The following is a 13734-nucleotide window of genomic DNA, read 5'->3' on the forward strand; positions in this document are numbered from 1 at the left end:
GGCTAAAAAAAAAATCCTTACATGATTTAAACTTTATTTGGTTGCCTTCTCCTTCAAGGTTATCTCCTTGTGTAACACTCCTAGCTTTCTTATTATGTTTAGAGCACTCCCTGGAAATCCCATTGCGCCTTTTTGACTTCACCATGGGCTTCAAACTTGTGCAAAGAGCAAACATCCTTCTCATACTCAAGCTTCATGCCAAGGATAATCAGTGGTGATGAGAGCTTGTGGCTCTCCAGCTATGACCCAGAGACCAAATAGCGGTTTTCAGAGGAACTGTCCAGTTTGCTAGCCTGAAGGTGGCATATTGGGTCAGGAGCATGCTTGTAATTTTCTTCAACCTTCACAGGGTTGTGCACCTTGAATTCATCACCCAGGGCCATACTGTCATCACTGAGTCCTACTGTAACGTCCCGAGGCTGCTGAGGGAGAACATTGAGCACAAAAGACCTAAACTGTGTTGTATGCCATCATGTGCCAGTCAGGCATTTATGGCCAAACCACCCTGCTTACTCGCCAGATTTGTCCTCCATCACAAAATAAAATTGGACACACAAGTGGTCAAGAAGTAGTGCAAATGGAGAAGGAGCTGTGCAGCATTTTATAAAGTGAGAACTTGAAGGTGGTGGCATAGCATTTTTATATCAGGTAGGTTTTTTATTATTATTATTTTATTTTGGTGGTACAGCTAAAACTTTTTAATCACACCCCATCTGCAGAGCAGTGCTTTATGTTAGCATGCTAACATGGTCATGCTAATATTCTAATGTTTACAATATTCACTGTCATAGTTTAGCATGCTAAAAACTGCTAGTCAGTATTAATCACAACTAAAATTTCAATGAATGAAAAGTTAAAGTAAATATCTGCTCTAAGGTATTGAAATTCAATATTTTTAATTGACACTAAAAGTCTGGAAACCTTTAATATCTGTTAAAAATGTAAGTTATTTATAGTTTTAACCTCCTAGGACCTGGTGTTCACATATGTGGACATCACATTTTGGGTCGTCTAGACCAAAATACAAAATTTTGCTCTACAAAGGCCTGATATCCACTTACGAGGACATTATACTGCCACTGTTCTATCAAAATTTAAAATGAATGTCCTCATATGTGGATCTCATTTTTCTCAGAAATAAAAATCAGGTAAAAAAAACAAAAAACAAAAGTGGTAATTCTTTGTTTTTACATTCATCAGGTCCCAACCAGCCCAAATGGCAAAGAGAAATTAATAATGCATGCCATGAAAGAGTTCGGGTCTTAGGAAGTTAAATTTATATTTATATTACAGTCTGGAAGCCTAAATTTTGCTGCAACATTTGGATGGTAGGGTCAGAATTTGGGGTAAACAACATGAAAGCATGGGTCCATGATTTCATGGGATATTGTCCTGGCACACCGTGTCCCCTTATTATCAGTAGAGCATAATTTAAACATCACAGCCTACCTGAATATTGTTGCATCTCTTAATGACCACAGTGTACCCATCTACTGATGACTGCTTCCACCATGATAACTCACTATGACACAAAGCTCAGATCATCTCAAACTTTTTCTAACATGACAGTGAGTTCACTGTACTCAAATGACCTCTACAGTCAGCAGATCTCAATCCAATAGCGCACCTTTGGGATGTGGTGGAATTAGAGATTTGCATCATTGATGTGCAACCAATAAATCTGCAGCAACTGTGTGATGCTTTCATGCCTAATTATCAGTTCTGAAGGCAACAGGGGGTCCAACCTGGTGTCATTAAGGCGTACCTAATCGACCGTCCGAGGAGTATATGCTGCATTATGTTGAGATTTTAGCCTGTAATGGAAGAACTGTAGAAAGGAGGAACACTCAGTTAACATGTGTAGGCCTGTTTTGAAACAGTCAATATAAAGCTAAAGTTATGCATGTTGCTGTAAATCCTACATGTGTTCGTGCAAATGAATCCCATTAAAACGGTTTTTATAATAAAACAAATAGCAGCCTAAACTAGCAGCTAGAAAGACATAAAAATGAGATTTTTACTACAGTCCAGCAGCAGATCAACCCTTATAGGTAAGCTGGCAGTGTTTTCATCCACAAATTTTATTTTTGGGCATTTGGAATCCATAGTTACAAAATACCATTTTTAAAAATATGCTCATATAATATATGTATATATCATGTGTATACACACATGATATATACCTCCAGGCTTGTAACCCCTTTTTAAACTGGCCTTAACACAGACAGTAATATTTCAAAAGAGGTTTCCACCTGGAGGATCTGTTTGGTCTAGAACAAGGCTTCTTTCATGCCTCTGAAATGGCTCCACAGCTACAGACCGGCTTGAGCTGTTTTACTGTAAACATCTGAAGCACATGACACAAAGCAGCTCCAGTCCACGTCTCAGTTTCCATCATGGAATTGTATCATGTCGTAGTATTGATCCTGTAATTGATCCTGTGAAGTCGAGGGCACCTGTACATACTCTGTCATCCCTCAGTGCCAGGAGCGCTCTTGTTTAATTGCAGGCTAAGGCGCTGGTTTTTCATGTTGCCTTTGAAAAGCCTCATTGATTTTTATACCACCCTTCATCCTTGCTGTGCTCCGTTTTAAGAGCAAATCCCTGGTGTCGAAGTTGCCCTGAATGTAAAAGTATGAAATCTGTCAGCGCTTTTCACAAGGCTTCCAGGTGTTATCCAGACACGTTAACACTCGTGTTTAAAAAAAGAGTTGGCTTTCTTTCTTTTTTTTTCTTTTTTATAATTTTAAACAGAAGGAGGAAGAACAGAAGCTGTGTTACATGCTACTCTGGCTCATATGGGGCCAGATGAATGTGAGCTTGTGAGACTTGTGAGGTCAAGGTTTGTAACTTTGTGCCTGTTTCTATTGCTTGAATTAAAAAAAAAAGAAGTCACACCCAAGTGAAGATATGTTGAATTAGTTTAATTATTTTTATTTCTTTGATGAGGGTCCATGTAGGGCTGTTGCACCAGAAAAGCATTCTACTTTAAGAGTTCATTCCATTAATTCATGAAATAATCTGAATCCAATAATCCAAACAGGAATGCGTTTTTTGTCAGGCTTTTAACTGCAGCTTAGATACTGGCACAGAAATATATTCAGTACATGAGGGTCTATACAGAACAAAAACATCCTAAATGAAATTTGATTTGCATTAATTTGAGAAGCAGCTTATCTAACATTCATACTTTGAACTTGCTTTGAATTCGAAATAGGTTCTCATCATTTCCCCGGGATTGCAGCCAATTTATTGGATTCAGTTTTTTTTTTCCTCAGAGGCTCAGGGAGGCGGATGATCTCAAAATGTTATCACATGACACCATGTGATTGATGGACCATTAAAACGTCAGCCAGATGTACTTAAAACCACAGCTTTTAGGTTGATAAATCATGGCACAAATGGATACATAAAGCTGTTAGAAACAAATATTCCCATCTAGAGCTATCTGCAGTCAGATGGTAATGGATGTTCTATCTGATGGTTTGTCTGTCTCTCTGTATGTTTCTTTCTTCACATTTTCCCTCTCGCCGTGTATCTCTGGACTGCTGCAGTCATGTAATTACAATGGGCCAGGTAGGAGTGTTCATATTTCATCTGCTGCATTCACGATAACATCTAATAATCCGAAAGCGTTGCAAAATTGGTATCTCGTTGCTCATGCATTATGAATGAGTCACTGATTGCTTTTTTGCATAGATTAGCAATCATTTCACAGAAATCTTTCTTATAAAAATGTGCCAGGAGGGTTCTATCGCTTTTTCTGAAGAGTTGAGTTACCACATCCCGCTCCTTTTTTAAGATCAGGTGATACCACTTCTCCTCCTTGCCCCACTGCTTCTTCTCTTGCTCTCTGATTTATTTCTCTATGCATATCATCATGGGGGGGATAAGTGTAATTTTCAGCCCACTTTGCAACTGATTGCTCACTTAGTGAATATATTCAGCATCTGCAGTGTCATTGTGTTTGGAGCCAAGTGGCTAAGTACCAATGATATTCTTTGGCATCAAAGTAAACATTTGCAGACTCTAAGAAGTAAGAAGCAACTCTTCAGAGCTCAGATTGTGCGCCCTAAATATGGATTTCTGTGACTTTTGGTTGTACTCACTTGTGACCACAAATTGGCATCGCACATATTGGGTTGTAAGGTCTGGTGGTTAGGAAAATAGGCTCAGAACCACATCCCAGTGAAAAGTCCCAGGTAAAGTTTACATAGTACTTTTGTTTCCTGTCAGGCAAATAACCTGTTCCACAGTCACAATGATCTGCGTCATCCAGTGAAATGTCAAGTCATATTTATTTCACAGAGCACTTAAAGAGAGTGTTAGAACCAAGATGAAAAATGTCACACTTCTTTAAAAAAAAAAACTCTGCATGAAATTGTTTCAATGCTTAAAACTTTGTGTACATAAATGCAGTTTGAATTAAAACAGAATTTGGTCTTGTTGCAAACTGAATTATGACAAGAGTGCCAACAGTGTGAGTCTGTGGTGAGGTGTACCATGTATGGACGCCTGAGCTCATAACCTCTGGCCTTTGCCCCCTTCCCCCAGATGGGCAGACTCTCAGCCAAGGCCCTGTGGACGTTGGTGCCCTCTGCTTGACAGCCCGTCACTGTGCTATAGTGGTGATTTTTTTTTTTTTCTGCAGGAGATGGTGTCTGATTGGGAGCAGTGTGTGAATAGCCCTGTCACACTCGATAAGCCAGCAAGACGACCTGTGACGGGGACATATGGCATGTTTGACAGGGAGAGAGGGTGCGAATCGCACTGAATGATAAAATGGTGTTTTTCCCCCTTCGGCAATGTCATGCTTTCAGGCAAGCGTGTGGACCATCGCTCACTCAAGCGACTGACTCCAGCCTCCTTGTGACATCTCCTTCAAGGTCCTGAGTTTCTCTGCCTCGCGCCTGGCCAATTCTGACACTGCAAGCCTTTGCTGCTCGCAGCTGCTCGGTTAGCTTGTCGATGTGGGAAACATAATTGGATATCAGTTTAGTTTAGCGATGCACACTGGGAAATTCATCTTAAGAGCCTGTTCGTCAGTGCTCCTCTTAAAGCTCTCTGGCAGTGCAGCCCTTCATCTTGTCGCTTCTCAGCCTGTCACACGCCTCACACTGTTGATTAATACACACCAGTCTCATCAGACGACTCTAATTGATGGGTTCAGCCTCCTCAGGACCCTGATTTATTTAAAGGGCCATGAACACCGAAGAAAGGAGAAGAAAGAGAACGGAGGAAGGAGACAAGCAGGCTTGGATTTAAGTGTGTCGGGGAAATTATTGAGTTGAACTGCACGCCTCTCATCCTTACTGTCAGCCGGGTCTTGACTTCAGCTGTTGCAGCCTCAACTCCTATCCTGTCAAGTGTCACATTGTCAGTGTTTGTGGCCGTGACAGACAGCCCAGGTGTCACACTCAGGCTTCAGTGCACCATCAGGCACCTCTGCTCTGGTCCCCAGTGGCTCACAGTCAGAGAGACAGCACAGTCCAATAACCCCTCTCAAACCCAGCATGCCTTGCTCCCTGGGGAGTCCCCTGTGGAGTTTACTCTCTGTCCATTGGGCCAGAACTTAGAAATTCTGCCAATGGACACATAATCCTGCTTTCACTCTGAATGCTAATTATAACACTCCAACTGCTACAGTGCTACTTCTGCCTTTATAGTGACTTTTTCTTCTGCCTTTTTTCCCTCTAAGAATTAGAGCACGTTCCTAAATTCATTGGCTGCTGTTAACCAGGGGACAGAAGGTTGGTATAAGCTGATCTTATCTTATAATGAGGATAATTTGGAAGAGAACTCTAATTGTGATTCAATCTTAGTGGGTGAACTTGTTTAAAGCCTTTACACAGATCAACATTTTATGTTAACATATTGTGAACGGGGTAAGAATTGCAAAGAGTCCATAGAAAACATCATCACTGGTACTCTGCAAAACTTTGTAGCATCTTGTAGCCTTACAAGTGACACCTTGTTTTCTCACTTTAATCTGGTGCCGTTTTGACTCCAGTATCTAACAGTTTATTGGCAAAATAGGATGTAAAGATTATGTAAATATGGGATTTATAGTGCTTGGAGGACATAAATAGGACTCGAAATGAATGCTAATGTGACTGCGGGTCTAGTAAATGTGTAATTCTAACAAGTTCACTATATCGACTTGAGAGGTGATAATATGCCGGTGTTGTGCTCACAGCCCATTTCTATAAATATAAGTGGTTGGTAGGTAATTGGTAGGTTCAGGCATTAAATTTGACACAAGGTTTATTGAAAAGTAACTGATGCCAATTAGTGACATATTTTAAAAGACAAGCAACTTTTTAAAATATATATATACAGTCAGAACTTTCAATTTGTAACTTGAGCTTTGATGAAAACCAGATTTCTGTCTTTAGGTATGCTGTGCTCTTGAATGGGAGCCTTTAGTTACTTGTTTTTCCAGCACATGCCGCAGATTGAATTGGGATTTAGAGAATTTGAAGGCCAATCAACATTTTTTAAACTCCCCAGAACAATTTCTGAGCATTTTTATTTATTTATTTTTTTTTAACAGTTTGACAGGATGCATTATTCTGCTGAAAGAGGACACTGCCTTCAGATGTGTATGTGGTCTCCACCCAGTGTTTAGGTAGGCAGTATGTCAAAGTAATATGCATATAAATGCAGGGACTCAAGGTTTCTGAGTCAAACATTGCCAAGAGCTTGCCTTCTTTCCATAGTTCCTCCTGCTGCCATCTCCCTAAGGTAAATGACACACATACACACATGGCTATAAAGAAAAAAAATGAGGTGATTCATTAGACCAAGCCAACTTCTTCTATTGCTCTGTGGTTTAGTTCTGATGCTAACTTGCCCATCATTTCCACTTTATGTGGCAGATAGTTGTCGTCATGGGCACTATTGTGGTTTGGAGATATGTAGCCCCATACTCAGTAGCTTAGTGCACTGACACTTTCCCATCTTAGCCTGCGTTTTTCAGCTGGATAACATGATCAGCTGACTCCACAGTTCTAAAACATTTGATAGGTAACCTCTGGATATTGGGAACACATGACCTGCTGTTTTAGAGGTAATAACTCTGACATTGTCAAAGTTGCTCAAACCCTTTTGCTTCCCCATTTTTAATTGATCTTTTTCTGCTCTCAGTTTATTGGCTTCAGGAACAGACTGTTTACTTGCTTACAAGGTAATCAATGTTATTTACTTCATGTTTCAGTGATTTTTATATTGGTTTCAATCAGAAGGTAAATGGCCCAGTTTATAAGGTAGTTTAAATTACTGCTTCCTCAGTGTGCTGCTGCAATAAAATGCTGCTTGCCCAGACTGGATCTTTGACCTTTTGTATAAAATTTTATGAATCATTTCATTCTGTTAAACATTTTGTGTGTAATTATGTTATAATTAATGTTTAAATTCTTCATTCTTCTTCTTATCTTTTTATTGTTTTTGTGAGGTCACAGCATCCATCAGTCACCAAAAAACAATAAATTCATTATCCTATTCTTCAGCATGTTTTTCTGTCAGGTATGTTTTTACTGCATTGGCAGTGTGTATGGGATCTTTGTCATGTTGAAAAATAAAGCTATTGCCAATCAGGTGCTTTTCAGATTATATTGCATAGTGGATCAAAATCTGGCTGTACTTTTCTTCATTAATAATTCCTTAAATTATGACAAGATCAACACCACTGACTGAAATGCAGCTCCAAACATGACAGAGCCTCCACCGTGTTTTATAGATGACTGCAGACACTCACTGTTACAGCTCTCTCCTGACCTTCTCCATACACACTGACAATAATCAGAAGAAAATTTTCAGTTTGAAATGCTTCAGCCTTTAGCCTCTCTGTTTCCCTTTATTAAAGACTGCTTGTTTGCACTGAACAGTAGATGGATCAACTGCAGGGCCAGATTCATCTTTCAGGTCTTTGCTGGATTTGTTCTTATTTCCTAATGACATGACTTTTAGATACTGTTCACCTGGTGCAGATGGTTTTTTCTTCTTCTTTTGTCCTGCCAAAATAGGCCAAGCTCTTTATTAACCTCATTTTTTGGTGCAACAATACTATTTTATGTCAGTCAAACTGTGTTATTTTTGGCAGTTTTTATTGGTTCAACTAAAGAAATGGAAACAAATTAAATGTTTTGAAATAGCCTGCTTGTAACAAAATATCTAAATATACAATTTAAACTTAGTTCTTTGTTAAATTGTAACAAACACCAATTTTTCTCTTGAGTTAGGTGCCTTTTTAAAAAGATATATAATTTAAGGATTCACAGGTCAGATTTGGTGGCTTTAAAAAAAAAACCCTTTCTGCAAAAATGTTCAGTTAGAAGGATTGGAGTGAAAATATGTGAAACAAACCTGGAGACCACAATTACAAGAAAGTCTGCCCCCTTGAAAGCAGAACATAAAGGAATGGTGGCCTTGGCGATTTACCGTATAAAAGAAAGCAGTCAAGATTTTGGCCATGGATATCACAAGCTGTTGTTGCATCTTAATTTGAACTTTTTATTATTCAGTTAATTATTGCAATAATCATTTATTTTGTTTGCTACTTTTTTTTTCAAATTAAATCAAAATTTCTTTTATTTTAAGTAAGTAGTGAAACTCTGAAGTGAAACAACTCTGGCTCCCTTTCCACATTTCACATGTTTATTGGTGTTGTATAAATCAGTCACAGTTTGGCTTTCGTTTCTTGCATAGCCATAAATTTTCTTGACAATTTTCCATTTCTCAGAATTGCTGTCCATGCCTGTGTTAACCCTGTGTGACAGTTTCTGTTCCACTGGACACAGTTTCAAGCTGAGCAGAGATAAGCCAGGACCTTCACTCATTGACCCCGCATCTAATTTTTTTGTTCTGGATTCCATCAATAAGGCTTGAGTGACAAGCTATCCTCTCATTCAGCCACTATGCCGAATGCTAAATCGGTCTTGGCCTTGCAGCGAGAGATGACCTCAGTGATATGATAGTCCTGCTGCACTGCCATCAGGAGACAAGAGGGGGTCTTTATCATCCGCTTCACATTAGTAGTGTGCCATCTCTGTGTGGTGATTGTTTGTTAATCAGCAGTTAGAGCCCTTGGTAGTAAGAGAAACTTTTGTCAAGCAGCCATTTTAAGGATTTGGTCATAGATTTTTGTGCATTTCCCAAGAAGATTATAGGGATAGCTGGCACTACAACAATATTCATAAATATGCATCGGGCTTTGTGGAACACTAGAAACACAAAAGTGGCAATTTTGCATGATTGCATTCACTTACAGGAGGATAATATTGTGGGGGAAGCAATTTTAAAGAAATGTGAAATAAATCAACTCTTAACATAGCCAACCAAATCTGGGGCTGCTGTGAAAGGGAGGATTTCTCAAGGATAAGAAACCAACAAACAAGACACTTTTGATGCAGCAAATAAAGCAGTTTAACTCAACGAGGATGGTTATCAATGTGGAAAACGTTTCTTTTAGTCAGCATGATTAGCTTAACTTAGATGTTTTTGAATAATTCAATAATTTGAAAATTATTACTAGCGTGTTAGGGGATTTGCAGATTCCCCTTTTGAGTGGATTTTTTTTTTTTTTTTTACCAGCTTTTATGCAAGAAACTATAAATGTAGACTGTTTTGAGTACTAGATGTCTACAGGAGAGTGTGATACAGTCACAAAACTTAACACATGTACATAGGGGGTCAAAACAATGAGTACTGAGAAAAAGGGCTCCAGAAATGGGCCCCTCTGCTTTACGGCCCTGCCCAAATATATTGTAAAATGCTAAGGTGTTTGTATTTGAAGTATTTTTCTCTGGTGTATAAACATGTATTATTTTCAAAGATGGGTGTGGTATTCATTGGCACTGCAGTTCATGTCATTCCATCACAACATAGTCTCATGTAGTTGTTGTCTTTCTCATTAGATGTGTAATGGAAAGTAAAAAAGAGAGAGAGAGAGAGAGAAAAGAAAGAAAGAAATCGCTACCATTGAGGATGAACAGTGAAGTATTTAGACCTCATCTGTAGTCATGAGGGCATCAGCACTGATGAGCGTGGTCAGGGTCACAGCACTTAACTCTCCAAAGGAGGACCAGTGCTTGTAATCACATAATAACGTATGATCTCTCATTCAAGTGGAGTTGACATTCAGCAAATGCAAATTATTCCACGGACTGTGTAGCTCTGAGAGTTCTGGTCTTTGTATGCTTGTTATAAGGTACATTCGCATTATGCAAAGCATGCCAAATGTGGGCTGTTATGCTTAAGCTGGAAGAATAATTGATAATCTATTGACTATTATTTTTAGCACAGCATGTGGACTGTTATGCTGCAGTAAATGTTCAATTTGCATGTGTTCTGCAGCTAAGAAATTGAACCCTAGGGGATCATGCAGGAGCTGTAGCCCCTCTGTGTGCCGCCTCTCCCCCTCCGTAATTAAGAACAACATTTTGTGTTAGATTATAGGGAGACCCATCGTGCCATTGAACTGGGCTGCCTGATTAATAAAAGGCAGCTAATTTCAGTGGAGAAAGGCAGCACTCCAAAATGGCTCCTAATTACACATTAGGAGTGTGAAAGGCTCCTGCCGCTTCGGCCTCAATCCTCCACCCAACCCCGCAACCCCTCCCCAGCCGCTATGCATGTGCTGGCCTACCAGCACATTAACGCTGCTCCCAGGAGTGGCTAATTCCAGCCAACCCGTCGGCACAATCAGTGGCAGATGTCAGGAATCGAAGATGATGAATTATGAATATCCCGGAGATGTGGATAGGATACCAGCGTTAGGGGAGGGGGGGGGATCCTTTTTTTTTCTGTGCCATTTTGGGCAGTCAAATAAGCAGGCAGATTCAGGAGGAGTGTGCAGTGGTTAGAGTGATTGATTTCTATTTGTCATTATAAATGAGGTCCGATTGAAATTGGATGTTTTAGTGAAGTCGTCAAGGACTTTATGAGTTAGAGGGGCTGTCTGGCAGTGTAGGGACTGTGCCTGACTGTGATAGCAGTAATGACTTCCTCTTCTCCCTCCCCTGGGTGGTCAGCTCAAGGGCTCAGGCAGCTGGGAATGATGTCCCAGAGAGGGCAACATGAACCTCTCAGCGCACAGCATTTGCATGGCTACATGATTACAGCTGAAATGGAGGAGGTGTGGTGAGGGTAGGGCTGGGGGTGGAAGGTGGTGACAGTAACAGCTGCAGAGAAGAGGACAGGAAATGGAGAGCGGTTGTTTTTGTTGCCACTGAGCCACATCCACAGAGGCATGATGGGAATGTTTTGATGAAAGGGAACTGATATCCTGTCACCAGCGCGTAATAAAACCATGCTCGCTTGCTTGTAATTACATTACCATAAAAATTGAGTTGAGTCGAGCTTAACTTTAATACATTTTTCCCCAATACCAGATCAAATGTGTTGCTTTTAAGCAGCAGGCAGTTTAAACTATGCTGACCTTTAAATATAGCCTTTTCATATGAATAGAGGAGACACAGTGGACACTATCTGCTGCATCCAGGGACCCTGGGACAGGCTGATGGAATCAACTTCTTGTCAAAACAGATGTCAAACTGATGCCGTGGTTTATTACTGACTGACCAGCCGACTGATGAGCTGGCTGCAGATATATGAGCGTGCACCTGGACGTCTGTGGGGGGTGAGGTTCGAGCCTGGGGCAGGCTGCCAGGCCAGACTTCACCTTGCTACCTCCAATGAGGCCACAGTACATTTCCTCTGCCTTCCTGCCATTCATCACCACAGCATGATGGGCAAATTCATCTGAGCAGGAAAGAGGAGCTAATCCTCGATGTCTCAGACAGTGATTGACTTGCTCCTCCACAGGACTACAGCAGGACCAATGAAATTTAGTCTAAAACTGCTGTGGGGGTTCACAGGAAATTGGCCTTGCCAATCATACGCAGCAACCCAGTGTTGTATCACTAGGCTCAAATTTAATGTCAATTTCGGCAGCATCTGTTCATTTACACTCCCCTATTTTCATAATGAATCTGTATCCATCTGTGACTTTCACTGCAAAGTTGTTGCTTTCTCAACGCGAGTTAGAGACTAGTGCAAAAAATGTTTTGAATCCGTAATTCTGGACACCAGAGGTAAACAGCAACCCTATGTCCATAGCAGAGGATCAAGTATATATTATTTTAGATCTCTCCAATGCTCTGTGTGGCTGTATTGATGTAATTTCAACCCATTTTCCTGATGAGTGCCTCAGTTCTGACGCCCACACAGCTTCTCATAATCGCAGCGGTCAGCATATAAGTGGGCTCTCCACTAGCAACTCAGCAATATTGAAAAGTGAAAATCTATTCATCAACATGTTTTTCCGTTAACTACATCTGAATGCAGAGTGGAATCCCCAATAGGGTTGAGTCATTACTTTCAGTAAAATAACTCCATTAAATAAGAGTGAACACAAAGCTGTCCCCCACACGCTGCCTCTTCTTTTCCCCGAGCTGCGGTCCCTCCTGCTGTCTCTCAGAGCTCTGTGTTCAGAAACACTAATGCTGTCTGCCAGTTCAGTTCTACATAGATTTGTGAGGAGACCAGGGGTGATCATTTCTTCCTCTCTTTTTTTTCTCTCCCTCCCCTCAGGTGACACTCTGAAATATATTTTGTGTGCCCTTTCACTTCAGACGAGCTCAATGTGGAGGAAGCCCAGAGGAGACTAATGAGAGAGTGCAGGGGTATGGCTCCGTCTGCCTCCATGCCTCATTTTTCTTGATTTCAGCCGCTCCAGTGTCGGCACGGGCTCCTGCTGGTCAGGTGATGGCGGTGCCAGCTGGTGCATCCAGCTCGGACGGACAGCGATTCATTTCCCCCAGCTGGTGATTTATGGCACGGCAAAGCAGAGAGAAGCTGGTGCGCATGGCACCAGGCCGCCTGAGTTAGTGCACTGTCCGGCCCCGTCATGCTTTACCACACAGCGGGCTGGACTGCCTAATTTACGCTGGCAGACAGTCACATATATCACACCCCGTCTGGCCAATGAAGATTGGTGGTGTTTGAAAGGGTCTGTATACACAGTCGATTTTACCCGCGTTTTATTCCCTGCCCAACATTGCACCGCGGAATATTGTTTTTCTTTTTCTCTCTTTCTTTGTCCATTTGCTCTTTTATGCTTCATTTCTGTGCCTCTTCTTTCTTCTCTCTCATTTCTATCTTTCTCTGTCGCCCCCCTCGCAGTGTGTGGACTTAATGTGAAGTGACTGTGTTGGAGGGAGGCCCTCTCTCACTGTACCGGCTCCTGAGGACTGTGCCCTTCTGTTCAGGGAAACTGGGGGAGGTCACAGTAGGTAGCTCCCCCGAGCCATGGCGTATTAATGCCTGGGCTGACCTCGGTGATAAGAAGGAAGCTTCGGGCGCATGTTTGATTCATGAGTCCATCCTCAGTGGGCCCTGGGGGGCTTTTTCCACTGCTGTCCTTTTACTGGCAGGGTGGAGGGTTGCTGCAGGGGAGATCAGTCCTGTCTGTCACAGAGAGGTTGGGGTATGATAAAGGCATTGGGTTGGGAGTGGGCCAGAGCACACAGATCGGCCCCAGTGTTGGACACATGCGATGACTTAATGGTGGGTGGTGATGTGACAGCCAAGTGTTGAGGGATATTAGAACGGATATCAGCGATGGGGCCTGACATCATGAGCACCTCACCTGCCTGGAGGAGGGTTTGTTCGGGACTGGAGCGAGAAAGTGAGCTGAAGGACACTTCTCCACTTTTCTCAGCTTTTTCGTGTCCG

The 13734-nt window shown here is 41.5% G+C and overlaps 1 long non-coding RNA gene across 1 annotated transcript; it reads left to right on the plus strand.

Annotated features, from left to right (window-relative positions):
• The first annotated feature begins 1251 nt into the window (after window positions 1-1251).
• On the plus strand, window positions 1252-9373 carry LOC112841876 (uncharacterized). Its single transcript, XR_003213297.1, has 2 exons — window positions 1252-7069; window positions 7147-9373. It is a non-coding gene; the product is annotated as an uncharacterized LOC112841876 (long non-coding RNA).
• The last annotated feature ends 4361 nt before the right edge of the window (window positions 9374-13734 follow it).

Source organism: Oreochromis niloticus, linkage group LG12 (assembly GCF_001858045.2).
Source record: "Oreochromis niloticus isolate F11D_XX linkage group LG12, O_niloticus_UMD_NMBU, whole genome shotgun sequence".
NCBI classification, from domain to species: domain Eukaryota; kingdom Metazoa; phylum Chordata; class Actinopteri; order Cichliformes; family Cichlidae; genus Oreochromis; species Oreochromis niloticus.